At 42.5% G+C, this 17,935-nt stretch overlaps 1 protein-coding gene across 28 annotated transcripts in view; it reads left to right on the top strand.

Moving 5' to 3' along the window:
* The window catches only part of CUX1 (cut like homeobox 1), a 264,103-nt gene that overhangs the window by 2,250 nt on the left and 243,918 nt on the right, over window positions 1–17,935 (top strand). The window lies entirely within an intron of this gene.

A 17,935-nucleotide genomic window follows, 5' to 3' on the forward strand; every position in this document is an offset into this window, starting at 1 on the left:
GAACATCGCTACCACGGCGTTACATTTAACGGTGAACAAGTCTAAATATTGCCTATAAAAATAAAGCCTTCAGAAATGCTTATTGATTAAAACATATTATGCTAAAGTATCTATCATGTAAATTAAATTCTAAAATGTAATGAACACAGCCAAATGGCATTTTGATAGATTGTTCTATTCTGTTTTTAGTAAAAAATAGCTCACTTTTATCATAATTTAATTTCTGTGCATACTGTAAAACCTGTTGTGGAGTATCACTGTACAAACCTTAATCTCGTTTTTGCAGACTAAATGTGACAGTCTGACTTGAACAGCTTGTAGCTTCTCCTTTGAAGCATTCTGGTAACGCCAGCTTAGAGTTGTTTGAACAATATTCATTACCTGCTTTTGAGGACTGGTGATTATTTATCCGTGCTGCGGATTGAGGCTGTTCACCTGTTGGCAGGTTCACCAGGCAGGCTGTGAGCAGCACGGAGTTTGTTAACTTTGCATACACTCTGTCTGCAGAGAGCCCTGGAGTGACCTGGCAGGGAGAGAGCACCTTCCTCCCTATGCAGAATAGTTAATTTGTTTCAAATTAGCTTTTTATTTTTATTTTTTTTTTTCTTTACCCACCCATCTGCACGAAGAGGTAGTGTAATATTTACTCCCACTTGCAGATGAAGCAATGTGCTATAAAAACTATCATTCCTGGGGATGAAGTTCAGTCCCACAGAGCTGTCCATGCCTCCCTCCGTCGCCGTCCTTCACTCGCACTGACGTATTTCGAGCGTGGAATTGTAGAAAATAAAAATACTTCCGCGTACGCTCTGTTCCAGCGCAAAAGCCTGAAGGATTTATGCTTTACACAATTCCACCTGAGCCCTGTGAACTCCAGCTCGTGTAGCTCAGGGTGTGAGGGCTTTGAAGCTCTCTGTGCATGAGAAAGTTGTGAGGAGCTGGGACTGGGCAGTCCCAGATCGCTGGCAGCGAGCGCCGGGTACCCGGCTGCTCCCGACTTCCTCTTCCACCTTCTGTTAGAAGGAGATGTTTAACTGTTGATGAGCTTCGACCTGCCTTGTAATATTAAGCAGCAGGTTTCTCCAGATTGTCTCAATATTAATTAAAAACAGAGCCAGGAACACTTTAGGGTCTGACTTTTTAAATTATTTATTTCCTTTCGCTAAATAACCCCTTGTTTATAGGGAAAGATGTTTCAAGTGTTGGAGACAGGATTAAATAATTCAGAACTTGGATTAAAGAACAAAAAGGTCCGTTCACAAATGGAATATGAGATGCAAAAATGGCAGCTTCCTACAGGTATCAAACGGGGCTCTTCACTGGAGACTGTACCTGCGAGGCACGCAGCTGAACATTAACCCTTTTCTATAGTAAAGGCTGGCATGATTCCTAAAGAAACTGTGGGATTGGCATGGCATTGCTGCCTCAGTTTGCTGTGTGCTGGTAGATGGACCCATGTTTGATGGGGAGGGAGTTGCAGCGCTCAGAGAAAAAGACCCTTGCAAACAGCAAATATTGTGGCAGTAAATGCAGATGAAATCGCTGGAGAACTGCTGCTGCCCTCGAGTTAAATCTGCACGTCCCGTTTGGAAGCAGTTGTGTGATTGGAATCAGTTCAGCAGCGTGAAGGTAACCTGCTGTTCCGTGGTCCTGGTTTGTTTGTAGTTTTTGGTGTCACCATCACCTTCACTCTAAAAAACAACCTTTAGCTGGAGAGCAGGAAAGGGAGCGTCGTGTTCCCGTGGGCACAACACGCAGCTCTCCTTGACAGCTTGCTTAATATTTCTGAATATGTGTGTAGATAGCAGTACCAGAGGAGGCAGCTGGTCTCTCTGACCAGCAGGAGTAAGTCTAGCTTGAGCCACAGCTCTGAGTTGGATGTGAGGACAAATGGAAGAAGTTAATACCCTTTGAGAGCTTAAACTATCTGGAGTTACTTTGACAATAAACACAAGTTCTCAAAATATCATTGTAGCTTTTCAGGACAGGCTCAGTAAAAAGTACAGCTTCTTATTGCTTTAGAGAAGAATAGCAGAATTTGCTACCATCAAGCTGGAGAGTAAAAATCTAAAGGCAAATCTTGCTAATGTTTTTGTTTTTTAAAAATCTCATCCTGGTATTGCATCATATATGATTGAAGTAAGGATGGAGTAGTAGTTCTGTGCAGGCTGTGACTTAATTGTTTAAAGTAAACCATTGATCTTATAAAATCTATAACAAAATCTGGAAAAACTAAGTTGTAATGAATAGCTTTTAAATACTGATGTACTTCTGTTACTGCATTAGAAACAGGTGGAGTTGTTGGCATCTTTTGGTCTGATGGTACCAGAGCACAAGCTGATCTGTGAGGGATTTCATATGCTTTATCAGAAGTGGAATTAGTGATCAGATCTGAGTGTTTAATTTTGTGTATCTGTGCAGGTCATTGTGGAATTGTTTGTCCTAAAAGTAGCCAGTGGTTTTCTGTTTGTAGTGGGAGCTGAATGTGCATGTGGAGAAGAGTCTCCAGCTGCTGTACTCAGTTTCTGCTCCCCTCACCTTCTCGGAGCGGTGTGGTGAAAGCAGCTGGGTGTTCCTGCAGGAAGATGCAATTCAGAGAAGGGAGGGATGGCAAAGCCAGGGCACTGCTGCCAAGATCTTAGTGCAGTCACTTCTCCCCTGCTGCAGGAAAGCTTTGGCAGCTTGTGGTGGTCAGGGTGATGTCCCTGGGCACTAACCACACGTAACATACCAGAAGAAAGGCCCTTGATGTACTTCTGGCATAAGAACTTGTCTTTCATAGGATTCCTTGAGTCCTGGTCCTTGGGAATGAATCTCTGAGAGCGTTTCTATCCTGTGTTCTGTTGCTGGAATGAAATAATGCCCATCATAAATGTGGCAGAGTCAGTGCGTGCTTCGGTCACTCTGCTCTAATGCCAAGTTTGTGCTTAATTGGATGACGTATTGAGAAGTGCAGTAGGGAGGATTTGGGATATGGTAGTGGTTGGGAGTTCTCTGAAAAAAAATTGCACTGGCTGGCTGTGTCTAACAATACCAAATAAGTAATGGGTGAAACATTTGCTAGAGAAGAAATTACATGCAGTCTAAAATTCCAGTGAACAGTTATTCTTTATTTGCAAGCTGATTTGTAATGCAAAAAGTGGATGTAGAAAAATGCATAATCTGGAGTTTCAGTTTGATCACACTGAGGCTGAGAATAAAGGCAGTTTATTTATTGGGTAGAGAACAGACTCATATGTGGATGATTGGTATTTTTTAAGGCACCAAGCAGTGCACTGGCTTGTGGTCTTTCTTTGTAAGCAGGTGGTAAGTTCCCATCTTGTGTATGCAGGTTTTTTCTTGCACAAATACTTGGTTCTTTCCCATATCCTTTGTGAGAAGGCCTTGAAAATACAATGTTTTCTGTATGGGGAATATAGTGACAATGGTCCAGTGTGGTGGGAGTGGGGAGGAAGGTGTGAGGATGAGATGGGGAAAGCTGAAATGGGATTGTTTGCAGAGGACAAGGAGTGTTGGTAAGAGACTTGTACTGGAGTGCTCACACATGGAGTTGAATGTACCAGGAAAGATGGGAGAAACTTGGACCTCACAGTCAGGGTGTCCTTAAATTAGTGAACATAAGATAAATCCTACTCATTTTGTGACATATGTTCTCAGCTTGGTTTTGTTGTCTCTGGTTTGACAAGGCAAATCAGTGATTTCTGCCTTTATTGGCAGTTACAATGAAGAAAATGCAGGCTATTGCGCTGGTTGGATTGTGAAGAACATGGAATGCAGACAGATTGTTGGATCTTAAGTTTCTATAAAAGATTAAACACAGTTTTGTGTAGGCTGTTGGAGGTAACAGAGGTCTCCACTGCTGTCCAACAGTACTTGGATTTCCAGGAAAGCATTAGGCAGTAGGAATTTACAGGAGATCCACTACTGAACCCCGGTTGTGCTTCCATTCTGTCTCTTGCAAGACACTGCAGTTGTTACTGTGCTGTTACTTGGCCCCTCCTGTGACTTAGCAGAGTTAAGCATTTACTCTGAATAAAGGTAATTTTTGGTATGAAGGTGCTGAAGCCGGGCAGTGCCCGACAGCTCCTGTGCATGTGTCACAGCAGGCAGGGGTTTGAAGCTGGAGCCTGTCACACTAATGGCTAGCAGCTTTTTGCCTCCCTGGCAGTTTACTTGCCACCTTGCCTTGCAATAATTTGATTCCTTTGTTGGCAGTTGGGGTAATAAGGAAGTTTCCGTGGGGGCTGGAGCTGTGCTGCCTTTCCCGGGGAGCTGGGGTGGTGCTTATCCTCCTCCCGTGGCTCACAGACCCCAGCGATCTGCTTTGGGAAAACAGAGGTGCAGATTACTCATTTTTGAAAGGCTCAAAAGCAGATGCACAGAAGTATTTTAAGCTGCTGTGTTTAGATGCTTTGAATTCCCCCATATCTTTGTGTCTCTGGTTGTGAGCACTTTGAGGTGCGTACGGATGTAGGCCATGGCTGTCTCGGAGGCTTTTCAGAGGAGTTCATACATCAGAGCTGAGCAGATCCTGTGGTTCTGCTCTTTTGTGTGGAAATGTACCTTAGTGAATGAGCAAGCCTGGAGACTGCAGCATCTGGAGTGCCAGCACAAGCTTTCTGTGAATGATACGAAAATTTAGGCTTAAAATATGGGTAAATGGCTGCACAAATTCCATAGGAACGTGACCATTCCTCCTGCTGGATCCAGTGATTTTATATAGGTGAGCTCAGGTGTGCACTGCACGTGGGTATTCAGGTGAGACCAAACCATAGTCTGATCCCTACAAACATTTTATCACATCCCTCGAGCTCTGGAGGTGGCATGGTCCAGTGCTGCTGCTCTATCACGTCACCGTGGGATTGCTTTCATGGGCTTGGGGAGGGTGTGTGCAGGATCAGCTCTGACACATTGCAAAGGTCTTTCCTTGCTGAGAAATGTTGGCTTCTGTCTGTGGCTCACGTGTGACAAGCTGAGGGCAGCAATGTTAGAGGGAAGTAAAAATAAAAGCAAGTGAAGTGGGGGAAGTGACGCTGCTTAAAGGAGTGGATAGAAGGAAGTGGTGAAGAAAGGAAGGAGGTAAGGAGTGAGCATAAACCTAAGACTTTAAAATGAAACTTTTTGCAGTACAGCTGGGAGAAGAGAGCTTATTTTAGCTTTTCTAGAAATACTGGGCAATGCACAGGGCACTGTGGTGGTCTCCCAAGAAATGCCTGGCATTTGTATTGCCAGCAAATCCACCTCACCTGCACTCGCTCACCTTATGAAGGGATCACCTGGAGTTTGTCTCCAGGCTGTCCTTGTGGGAAAACCCTCAGAAAATTTGTCCATGAGATACTGAGGTGATGGTGTGACTTCAGAGTGCACTGGCAGGTTTCTAGTGTTGCCCTGTGACAATCAGAATTTGTGTTTCCTGGTAGCTCTCTATCCACCTGCTTGGTATTTTCAGGTATTATGAATAGGAGAAGCATTCTCATCATTTTTACTGAAAAGTAAATGTGGGGGCAAAAAAATCTCAGGGAATTTCATAGCTTTTGGCTTTTTATTTTCTTTCTCTTTTTTTTTTTTTTTTAAATGAAGACTCAGAATATATCTTAGATGGCAAAAGCTTGTATGTTTTGAGTGGAAATGCAAAGCCAAAAAGGAGTGTTGGAGATGATGAGATGTGGTGGAAGTTTGATGGGTTAAGTCTTTCTCCTTCTGCTCTTGTTGGTATCTCTGCTACCTTTTTGTGGTTTCATGGTGTTGCTGAACCAATATTCTAAAGAAAACAGAAAAAAAGAGAAGATGATTTCTCTTGCCAGGGGTGAGCTGAAGCTGGTGTGTATCAGCCCATCAAAAATGTCTTTATGTGAGCCCTGACTTTGGACAGCAGTGCTGATCAGAGCCTTGATCTGCTTCAGATTCAGCGTGAGCACAGTCAGGAGGTGGCAGTGACTCTCAGATGAGTTGGGAGTTGCAATCTCACTGTCAGGAGCTGCCCCATCCCTGTTCCTGGCTCCAGCCCCTGAACATGTCCCTTCCCTCCACTGGTTTGCTTCTGCATCTGGGAAACGCTGATAGTGCTGCCAGCCCCTCTTTGAGATACAAGATTGTGAGTTAGCAGTTATTGTTGGGTTTTGCTGCTACTTAACTCTGTCTTGTGGATAAACAAGACTCAGTGGTTACTTTTTCTGCACCTCCCTTCTCAATATTTTAAATGGCTCAGTCAGAGAACGTGCTGATCTGTAGGTGCTTTTCAGACTGCTACTGAAAACAATTTCTACAGAAATGAACGTGAAAAAAACCTGAGTTGTTGGTTGTTCTAAAAGAATATTGAGAATGATTGGTACTAAATCACTGGAAAAAATGTTTCTTGCTGGTGGTTATAAAGTTATAATCTAGAGTTACTCATACATAGACACACTTTAAAACATTACCTCCCTGTTGTTTGGTGTAATATACAATTTATCAAGTTTCCCTTCAGATTTCTCTGTATATTGAAGGCTGTTTAAAATTTACATTATAGGCAGCCAGCAATATGAATGTTGAATAAAAAATTTGGCAGTTTGTGGGTGCATCCTTTCAAGCTTCAACCCAAGGTTCGAAACAGCTCCCTGTTCCAGCAGGACAGGGAGCACTTGCCGGGGACAAGGAGGATCTTCCATCCCAAGTCATGCTCTGGTGGTTTTAAGGACAGTAAGTGGGAGCCTTTGAGTCCCCTGGGTGGCCAAAGAGAGGAGATGTGCAGAGCAGTTCTTATGTGAAGTGCTGGACCTGAAGGCTGAAATTCATTATTCACCAAAGACACAGCATGGGGTAGCTTGAAACTTTTTTTTACATCAACTTTTCTCTTTTATCCAAATTACCCAGGCTCTGTAGTGTATCAGCAGCCTGCTTGGGCTGTCACTGGGGTTGGAGGTTTGCTTTATGTGCTACTTGTGCCATCAGGAATATCCATCTCCTGCTCGTGCCCTGCTCTGCGCTGGGGCCGTGCTCCCGGCTCCCCGAGCTTGGCAAAGGTGGATAAACTTTATCCTTGTTTAGCACAGCACCCAGTGAGCATTGCTGCACGTGCTGAATTTCTAGCATGTGTGTAGTCAGAGTTTCTGGCTGAGCTTGGCTGAAGGAGCTGCCCTTTCTAGCCCAGCCCAGGGTTAAGTTGTGACCAGAGATGAATCTCTCCATCCTAGTCCAGCAGCCTCTCATCTTTGTCTTTATGTCATGTTTCTAATCAGCTCCATTCATTTTCTTGTTATTTCGTTGATGTGACACACAAATGTTGTCACTGTAGCTCAATAAAATTTATACTTGTGTCTTGTCTGTAATTATTTTTCATTTTATTTTTATTGGGTGTTTACATGTTTTATTGCACGTTCTCGTCAAAGTAAATTTGTATCATGTTGTCACTTAAAAATGTCTGCTTCATTTTCATCCATAGATAAAATGTACCCTTTGTCTAGGATCTGAAACACGAGAATGCTAATTTTGTCAGTGAACTACATATCTGTTTTTCTGTTGCAGATCTGTGTGTGTTAATATTGATAGAACTCAGTTTTGGTTTGGTATGTCTGGTATGAGCATAGTTGCTTTTCTAATATTAATTGTGGAGATGGGATAATATTAAACATTTAAAAACAAGGAGCCAGTAGTCTTGCAATTGATTTTCTGTGGAGAGACTTCTGTGCTGAGTTGTTTACACAATTGTAACTTTAGTTTCTTTTAGGTGAGTGCAAGTGTTTCATGGATTTAAGAAATACAGTTGAGTGCACTGGTTTCTCCTCCCTCCCCTTCTTCCAGCTCTGCCTGCCTCTTTCAGGAGCTCTAGTTTTCTTTTGCTTATAGGTTTCTGCACATTTTCTTTGGCATGGAGTGTTGCTTTTGAAATTCTTAGGATGCTGGAAAAGGCCAGCTTGCTAATACTGTGTCCTCAGCTCATCTCTCTGCCTCTGTTCACAACACATTTGTCTGTTTTCTTAGGCAAATGCACTTTATACTCTTAATTACCACTTGAAACTCAGAATATCTCTATTTCATCCCTTCCAAAAGTGAGTGGATACTTGTGGCTGTGTAGGGGTGAGCTCGGGGGTGCTGTGCTCTTGCTTCCCAGGATGAAGCAGACAGTGAGGAGAGAAGAATTGTTCTATAAGAATTTATTCTGTGCTTTGTAAGAATTTTATTTTTGTACTTTCTTGATCCTGTGAGACCCTGGGTGCCATCAGTGTTACTGACAGTCCTTCACCCCTGCAGAACTGAGGATTAATTCCGTAGTTTAGGCCAGGATTTGAATCAAATTAAACTGTCTTACTAAGCCATGCTCAATTTTATGTCCAAAATGTGGTTTGCTGTTTCCATGCTCATGAGGAGGAGGTGGTTTCACATTTTCTTTTAAGTGCAGGCAGAGTTTTGGTCGGTCCCACAGCTGGAGAGTTTTATTGTAAAAGCCGAGTTCTTCCGTACAACTTGTGATACACATTTCTTCTCTTTGTGAGGCCTTTGCTGTGCTCCAGGCCATCAGTGAGACCAGAACTGTGTGGGATTTTTTTCTTGGAGTGATGTGTTAAATACAGCACAAATGATTAAAACATCACACATACTGTGCTGTGATCAGCTTGGTTTAGATGATAAATTAAAATCTGTTAGCATCTGAGATGTTCTGGCATATCCTGAGAATAGTTAGTTCTTTAATATGCCAAGCTAAGTAAAACTTGATTAGTGTCACTATCTGGGATTTTCTGCCCTGTAAATAGAACTTGAAGTCTAAAATTGGAGCTGTGAAAACCTACTTTAACTGGGATTAGAAGAAGAATTTAGTAGTTCAGATTGATTTCAGGATCTTAGAAAGTGGTCACTGTGCCCCAGAGCTGCGTACATGCCGTCTTCTTAAAAATTAACTTCACTGAAAGAGCTAAAAAGTTACTTTGGGGCTGCAGCACTCTCTGCTTGGCTATCCAGCAGCGTGCTGGGGTTGGAAAGGTGCTTTCCCTGCTTGGCTGCTGCCCTGTGCCAAAGGTTGTTGTGTCTCCAGGGCCTGCCTTTGCACTCCTGATGCCTGGCAGGATCCTTGCTGGTGAAAGGTGATGGCAGGAATTGGGGTTAGAGGCTTTCTTCTGCCAATGTGAAAGGTCCTGATACCAGGAGATGATGGCTCTGTGTGTTAGTTTTCATTTTTTGGGTGTGCATTGGTGTTGTGCATGAGGTGGATGAGATGGGAGCTGTGGGAATGCCTGGTGTGGGACAGCAAGTGCTCTTGCCTTGCTTCCAGGGATGTCATGGCACACTGCAGTCACACTTCACAGTGTTTTGTGCCCTATTTATTTGCTGTAATCATTTTACCAACCAGTTGAAAAGTTAATTTCAGTGGTAAGAAATATTCACTCCATATCTAGTTGCCTATTTTTTTTTTTTATTTTTTAAAAGCTGTTGGTTGGCAGCAGCCCCTTTGTACGGTGTCTTGATTGTCAGCTCTTCATTATAAATTTACTTTCTAAATGCTGACTTAAGGCCTGACACTTTGTTTGTTTAACTGTCAGTTACACTACTTGGGAGACCTAATAAAAGCCTCTCAGATCTTCCTATTGAATTAGGCCACCCTTTACCACTCCAGTTACTGAAGTAAAACAACTGCAAGAGTCTCTTTCCCTGTCTATCCCATTTTTGCTGGAACCCTGCTTCGGGTGTCTTCTGATCCTGTCCTCAGTGTGACAGTCGTTCTCTGGTAAAAGGTCACTGTAGTGTTTTAATTGGATTTTTTCAGCTGCAAGGAATATAAAAATATAAGTTTATTAATAGAGTGGCTTTGATCTTGAAGGATTCCAAAACATTTGCTGCATTGCACGTACAGGAATGGTTTAGTTTTACTGCTCTTTCAGGGATAATCAATTTTGTCGTGGAGCATGGAAAGCTGGATGTTCTTCCTGGGAGGTCGGGGGGGAAGCAGGGGGAAATCTGGGAAGGCAAAATGTTGTTCCCCAACTGGAATTTCCCCAGGATACAAAATCAAATTGTGACACTGTCAGAGATGCCAAAGGATCTTTCATAAGTTGTTTTGGTTTTGTTTTTTCATCTGAGATCTTTGAAAAAGGTCACGGGCAAGAGACAATTAGAGAAACACTTAACTGACCTTGTTAGTGTATTTTTGTGGAATTATTGTGTTTTACAGCTATTGCTGCTTTACCCAGATGGTTATTGCTGGTTTCCATCTGTTCGTTAAGGGAAAGTAAAGACAGAAAACGGCAGCTTTAACTGGGTTTTTAACCAGAACTTTCAGGTTTTATTTCTTCTTTGACCACATCAGGTTAATGTGCTGGGTGAGCGCGCTGCGGTTTCAAGGCGAAGAGATGAAAGTGGGAGCTTGTCTGCTCAATATGGGTCACGACAGCAGCTTCCTGTGTTTAGGGCACCCTTTTCTTTGAACAGTCCTCAGGTATGAAGTGTGATATCACCCTGGCAGGGAGCCAGGCCAAGGGAGAGGCTCTGACCAAGGCTGACATTATGGAAACCATTTATGTGTTCGTGGCCAAAAGGATCCTCAGCTCATATTGCTGCTTATTCCCAGTTTAACCTCAGGGCTCTCTGTGTGACTTCATAATTCCCCCAGTGGAGTTTTCCCTGGCTTTACTAAGATCTGCTCCCTTAAAGGTTAAAAACTTTGACATCTTCCAGGCTTGCAGGTGTGAGAGCTTCCTGCCTGCACTGATGTAGGTGAGCTGACACCAGTTTTAGTGTTCCTGTGCTCGGGGTGATCCTCCATGCCTCAATTCCTGGAGAGTGGGGGGAGAAGGAGCCCCAGAAGGAGCCCCAAGAGATGATCTGGATTTTCACCCGATGATGAACAAAGCAAAATGAAAAATGTCTTCAAAGTCCCATCATCCTGCTCATGGCACTAAGTGTTTTTCTTCACCTGGCTGTTTTCTTTGAGCTGGTGGATGATTTGTTCTCACAGCAGTGTTTTCAGGCAGCAGAAATTTCAGGTGGGATGGAAGAAGGAAACTGGAGGGAGAGCAGTTTGCAGGGGTCCTGAGCAGGGTACACTACAGTGGTTTTATTTCCCCGACTCCTTTGCCAGTTGCTTAACCAGATGTCCTCAGTAGTTTGTGCTGTAAGATGTTAAGTAATTAGATCATTCAGATTCTAGTTAAACATAATTAAAGCCCTGTGTAAACTTAGTGAAGCTGACAGGTTTTATAGGTTGGTCATAGCAAAAATATCAGATGATATAGCTCAGCATTAATACAAAAAGATTTAAGCCTCCCTGCCCTCAAATAAAGAGGTGTTTAGTCTCCAAATTTAATCCTTAATTAGAACTACAATTTATGGAGCTTACTAAAAACGTTTTCAGGATTTTGGAAGCCTCACTCAAAAGTCCTTCCATGAAGTGTTTGATGGTTAAAGTTTCTTCTGTACCCCTGAATTCAAAACAGAGAACTTACTTAGCAGTTATTCTATCAAGTTAAACAGAAAGATAACATAATTTTCAGTTTTTTTCCTGTAGTTTAAGTCAGTGGGTAAGTCAGTTGCAGTGGTGCTTGACTTGAGAAGGGTTGGAACAAGCAGAGCCGTCTCCGGGTGCCTTTCCCAGCGTGGGGCTGATTTGCCTTTTGGGATCATCTGGGTGTAGCACAGCCTGTGTGAGGTTTCCAGCAGTGGCTTCCACCCCACGGAACACTGGGTTCATGGGAGCATCACATCCCCTTGGTTATTATTAAATAGCAGAACTGGAGAGAATCACCATGTAATGGCACCGTGTCTGCAGGTGCTGCAGAGGAAAAGAGCAAACGTGAGATTGGGAGCACAGAACAGAGAACAAGAGTTCCATGTTCCAGCCTTTGATTATTGTTGTTTTATTGCAACACTTTGAAGCTAATCTTGATTATTTCTCTCCCTCGTTTTACAGATATGACACATTATTTTGTTGTTTGTTTGCTGGCAGGCGAAACATATTTTCTGAAGGAAAGTGTTAACAGATCCGCTGATAAAATGTCTGTCTTCTAAAAACTGTCTGAAGACAAATTGAGTATTTGTCTACATGTGCTGTTCACACTGTTGTACCAAACAAATTAACAAGATGATTCTTGTCTTTTCTAGGATGTAAACTTTCTTTTCCAATGTTGTAGGAGCCCAAAGTTGTGAACTAGACCCGGGGTGATCCTTGTTCTGCCAAGTGCTCTGAAAGCAGATTGTCACTTTACTGTAGCTAATAAAGAAAATTTAAGTACAGCACATCCACAGGAAAGTTATGCTGGAAAATTCACGTTTGAGTAGTAAAAGGGATTTAGCTGTTCAACTTAGTTAAAAAAGCAAAATCAGAAAGTAGAAAGCTGCAGTTATTTCTTGGCAATCCTAAATGATGAAGTTGTCTTGCTGGGTACTGAAAACAGCTCCTTTGCATGCACTGCAGAGTTATTTCATGCAATAACTTCCCACGTCCCCTCCAGCCTCTCCCCACCACGCTCAGTTATGTCACTGGTGTGATGCTCGGAGCCTTGCTGTCCTGGCTGGAATCTCGAGCCTGTTTCCAAGCTTGTATTTCTCACTTGGCAGCACACGCTGCGGCTGGTGGGCAATCTGCCGTATCCCTTTTTTGTCAAACATCGGAGTTGGTGTCTGACACTGAATCCGGGAAGAAGAACGGGGAGAGTGAAATGTACAGCGGAACTGGAGAGGTCTGTTGGGTGTCTCTGTGCATTTTTCTGTAGTTATTGCTTATGATTGATTCCCAGTTCTTGTGGTGATAGCATGATGGGGGTTCTGCTCTTTCCTTTTGTATTTTAAGTGATTTGCATGACCTGGTAAGAGTCAAATTTTCAGCTACTTTTTTTGCTATCAAGTGCTTATCTGCTTACAAGTGCAAAACTCCGTTTCAGGAAAATCCCCTAAAGTTCTGTAGAGACAAAAGGTGTCTGTCAAGGTGTGTGTACGTGTGTGTGTGTTTGTGTAAACACACAAGCTCACACAAGCTCAATCTCCTTTCTGGATCAGCTCCCACCATGCAAAATACAAACCTGAAAGGGCTATAATTGATTATGTGCAATAGGAGACAAACAACCAAGATTTTGGGAGAGGGCAGGGTGTGGTCCAGATCTGGCAAAACATTTAAGAACTGAACATTATTTTTTCAAAGGTAGGGAAACTTTAAAACATTGGTCCAAGAGTTAAGACTGGTTGGGAGAAGGAAAAGAGTACAGTAAACTGAGACATCGTCTTTGTAGGGGGAGGTGTTGGGGGAGGAATTGGGAAGAAAGAACACACAAGTTTAGGTTAGTACATGTTCATGTTCTTCTGGTTTTTTAACTTCATTTGTTTCCCTGGCAGATGTCCCATGGCTTTGAGGCCTTTGTCTGTGTGAGAGAGAACATGAAGGAGGGCTTGGCAGGACGCTTGGGGTTGTGTGGAGTAGCTGGTAGTCATATTTATAGTTGGTGTTGTCTCTTGGCTTATGCAACTTTGATAATCGGCAATCGTTCTGTAAAGTTACGTGTTGTGTTGGCAAGTCAGCTCTCCTTGAGTTCCCTCCACCAATTCTGCATTGTAGATACAGCTCATGTACAAGTTTTAGTGAGGTCTGAATAGGACTTGTCACATCTGCAACTTTACTTTTTGCAGACACCCCCCATTAGACTCTTTGCAAACTTCATGCAACAGAAGACATTAAAAAGAAACATTTTAAAAGCCAGTCCTTAAGTGATAAGATTTTTTGGAGCTTTGTATCTTTTATATATATATATATATATATCTATCTGTATGCTGCATCCTCCTTTGAAGTCACTACATTCATTTTGCAGTGATTGTTGTACCTCAGCATTTTATATAGTTTTCTTCTGACTTGCTGGAATTCACTGTGGTCTTGTTCCTGCAGCCTCCATGTTCTGCAGGGGAAGAGGAACAATATTTGTCTGCTGTGCGAGTTTGAACCTTCTGGTTGCCTTTTACTTTCTCTGTGTTTGTGGCTCTAAATAGATTTATAACTCTGCAGCTTTATGCCTTTAAAACACCTGCTGTAATTGCCTAGAAATATCCTCCATGTCAGCCTTTATTGCTTACTGTGATTACGCTTCTGGTTACCAGGCTTTTTGGCAGACTCATAAAATAAGTTTCTCATAATAGGATTCCGAATGGAGTTAAACAATATGCATAGTTCAAAGTGCAAATATGTTTTATTGGGGAAAGGATATTATTCTGCTGTTCTTTTATACCTTTAATTGGACTCCCCAGAAGGTTAAACAGAAGACTGGACTCCTCAGAAGGTGATCTGCATTGAGTGTTTGCATAAGTTAGAAAAAATCATATGTGAGCCATTTCATTGATGGAAGTGTGTGTGGGCCTTTGTATGGCAGGTCTAGAGGTAAGAACAACATGCAGGCAGGTTCTTGAACCTGTGTACACTGTTTTTTTATTAATTAGCAGCATTTGTACATAAACGGTACGCAAGGTTGAAAAAATGCTGCTTAATTTTGCTGATTTAACACCTAAGTGCTGTGTGAATGGTGAAAAAAAATATCTGTCATTAGAGGATTGTACCTTCAGCTTAAGGCTGGTGTTGTGCTTCCCAGCAGAGCAAGGGTCCTGGGAGGCTGTTGGAGGGGTGATGGATGAGCTTTCAGGATGTGGCAATGTGTTATATCTGCTAATTCTCCACACAGAAACATCACAGAGTTAAGATATTCCCACAACAGCAAAGGTAGAGAGGAAGGAAGATCCTCAGACAGTTGAACTTTGTGTTGTGCTCCCTTGATCTTGATGTCTCCCCTGGCATCCTTCAGGTGGACATCAGAGGGTTGGGAAATTCTAGTTTAACATTGCAAATCAACCTAATGTATTAGTCCTTGTAAACTGTTTCTGGAGATTGCAGGATTGAGGAGGTGTTATTTATCATCACTTTTAGCTAAAGAGTTCCACCCATGCAAAATTCTTAGCGCTAAGTGAATTACACTCTTTGGTAGGCGGGTTGTTCTCAAAATCTCAAGCAGAGGAAAAGGTGGTGAATAGTTATTTTTGAGCTCTTTTAAAATATGAAAATAAAATTATTTGGGTTAGCCAATGTTCTTTACATCAGCAACTTTATCCTCAAGGATATTTTGGCATTTTTGCCTTTGAAATTTAGGCTAGACTTAAAAGCATTGATGAAATTTCTTGGGACAGGTGGGGTGCTGCAGAATGGTGGAGACTGGGGCTGGAGAAGATGAAGTAAACGTGTGGGTCACTTGGTGCTGCTGATGTCTCTCAAATGAAGGAAGCCAAGCCTTATCCCACACTGGAGCAGGTGATTTTCCAAGAATGTGCTTCAGAAGATGCTGCTGAATGTTCAGCTTAGGGTTCACTTTGCCTCTCACCTGACTCCTGTGGTGTTTTGGTGTCCTTGAATGAGGCTGTGAAGTCATGCAGTGGATACCCCTGGTGTGGGGTACGGGCTTGGTGACAGCTTGTGCAGGTGCTTGATGCTGTTGTGCAAAACCTGCTGGAGTGGTTTGAGCCATTTCCCTGCGGGACAGGGACAGTGAGAAGCTCAATTTCCTTTTTAGGCGTAGAGTGTATCGTACAGCATAAAATCAAACACTGTGGGATGGCAAAGGCTGTTTTTTAAACTAGTTGGCTTGTTGTAGCTGTGATAATCTGTGTTGATCAACCCTTTTGGTGTTTGCTACAAAATTTATTCTAAAAGGCATGGTAGCTCGTTCTCGTTGGTGGCGGTCCAAATCGTCTCTGCTGCCAATCTTGGCACTGGTGCCAGTGGTTTGCTTTAGCTGATCTAAGAATATAATACAGATGGTTTGATACTCAGCACGGATATATACAGATGGCTCGAAACTTTGGGATTGCTTTATTTCATTCCATTGTTTCTTCTCGGTATATCAAGTATCCCTGGATATATATACATATATGCAAGATCATATATATATGTGAGATATATATATATATATCATTGCTGTTCTTAGAACAATCTGATCTTTATTTGGTTCAGCTTGTGCCTGTCGTTGCTGTAAGAATTCAGCTGCTATTTTGTGCAAGTTTCATGTTCTGCGTGTCGGTACAGGTGCGCTTATTTATAATGCACAAGAATATTTCTGTCGAGTTGTTTGACCACCACACCTGTACATTCTCCAGTTACATGGGATGTAGAAAGCACATCCCAAAGAGAGAACCTGTAGACCTAAAAACCTAAAGTTTGTGGTCACCAGCACTGACTTAGTTCAGTCTGTTGCTGACCCTGGCAGTGACATCTTTGCTCTTGGAGCAGTGAAGTTTTAGCCCTGTGCAATAATTTCAGTGAGCTCTGGCTGAAGGCTGGATTGTTTTCAGTACTCATTACAGCCTCATGATCTCTTGCCAGCAGAAATTTCGAGGCTGGCAATTTTTCTGTTGTATACAGGTGTATGACATCAGTTGCCTGCTGGCAGGCCAGGGTTTAAATAGAACCATGACAGCATAACTCGAGCGCTGCTCTCTGTGCACACGATGTATTGATGTTCCAGCAGTTGATGCTGACATAGAGATTGTCTGGGCAAAGGGTAAAAGTAGCTTCTGCTTTGATTTCTTATGTATGGGGGATCCTCATTCTTCAGGTTGGGGCATCGACAGCTCTGTCCTTTGTGTGGAGCTTGGGAGGTGCTTGTATAGACTTACTTTTAAGCAGTGATTTACTTAGCTGCCTTCATAAGGCTGTTAAAGTGCTTAACAACGCAATTAATGTAATTTAAGGACAGTTAAAAGCACTAGTGGTTCTTTTCAACTTTAATTTTAAATGCTGAGACAGATTAAGCAGTTTGAACAATGACATGATTCTGCTCTATAGCCACTGAGTGTATAAATAAAATATTTCCCAGTGCTTGGTGTTTTGAGTCCAAAACTTACAGACCACTGAAATCAGTGATTATGGATATATTGCCTTGTTCTGGGACCATCAGACATCTGACAGGTTAAGTGTGATCAGTGCAAGTCAGTATTTAGATGGCAAATCTTTAATGAGTATTTCACTGCTGTAAGAGGTTCTGATGGTGATTTCAACATGTCTGTCTCTTGAGTTTGCTCCAGTTCCCCTGCAGATGCTGGCATGATGATAATTCCTGAGACGAGACATAAAGTAGGTTTATGTATCTCTGACTGTTTCCTATTCCATGTGCATGGAGGCATTTTATCCAGATAGTCACACAATAGTTTTTTGTATGTGTAAATAATTTGTTTTGCAGGCTTTCCCCCACGTATTTCATCAATGCTTTAGTTAATACTCTTTGTACAATTCATATCCTTAATACAGAGAAGTTTGTGTGTTACTAAACAGGAAGGAAATTTCATTAGAGTGCCCTTGTGACAGAGCTGCCAGCTGGGTCCATCACCTCCAGCTCTGGGACAAGGCAGTGGAACTCTGGTCCCTTGGCCCATTCCATGGCTGCTGTGGAGCAGTTCCACCCCTGTTGATAAGAGAGGTGATGGCTGTCCTTGGTGATAAACTTAGCAAGAGTGAAGTGGTGCATAACTGTTGTCTGGGCAAATAAAAGCAGTTAAGGGCAGGTGGGATGTTGTGGGAAGCAGCATTTTCCAGGGAATGCAGTGGGGACACTCATGTCTGGAGAAGGAGCTCTCTGCAGGGATGTGTAGATTTAAAGGAAACATGAATTTAAAATGGAGTGTGGCTGTGTAAGAGCTTTGATGAAATGATCCTCTGCACTGTGAGAACAAAGACACCTAAATCGTACATGGATGAGGCAGGGCCATTAGCTGACCTCAGAGTGCAGTCCTCCAAATTAATGGTCCTGGAGCAGCCAGCTGAGGTGATTTGACTCTAAAAGTCAGATGGTTGGGAGTGATGTGTTTGGTGAAAGTGGCCTTAGCTCAGAGACATTTAAAATGTTTCAGTTAGTTTTGAAAAGATAGTTTGTCTTTGAAAAAAACAGGTGCTTGTGTGATGTGTTTATTGGAACAGTCCTTTTCTACCAGCCTCGAGAACTTCAGCTCTGTT

Source organism: Cyanistes caeruleus, chromosome 21 (genome assembly GCF_971803275.1).
Source record: "Cyanistes caeruleus chromosome 21, bCyaCae1.hap1.1, whole genome shotgun sequence".
Lineage (NCBI taxonomy): Eukaryota > Metazoa > Chordata > Aves > Passeriformes > Paridae > Cyanistes > Cyanistes caeruleus.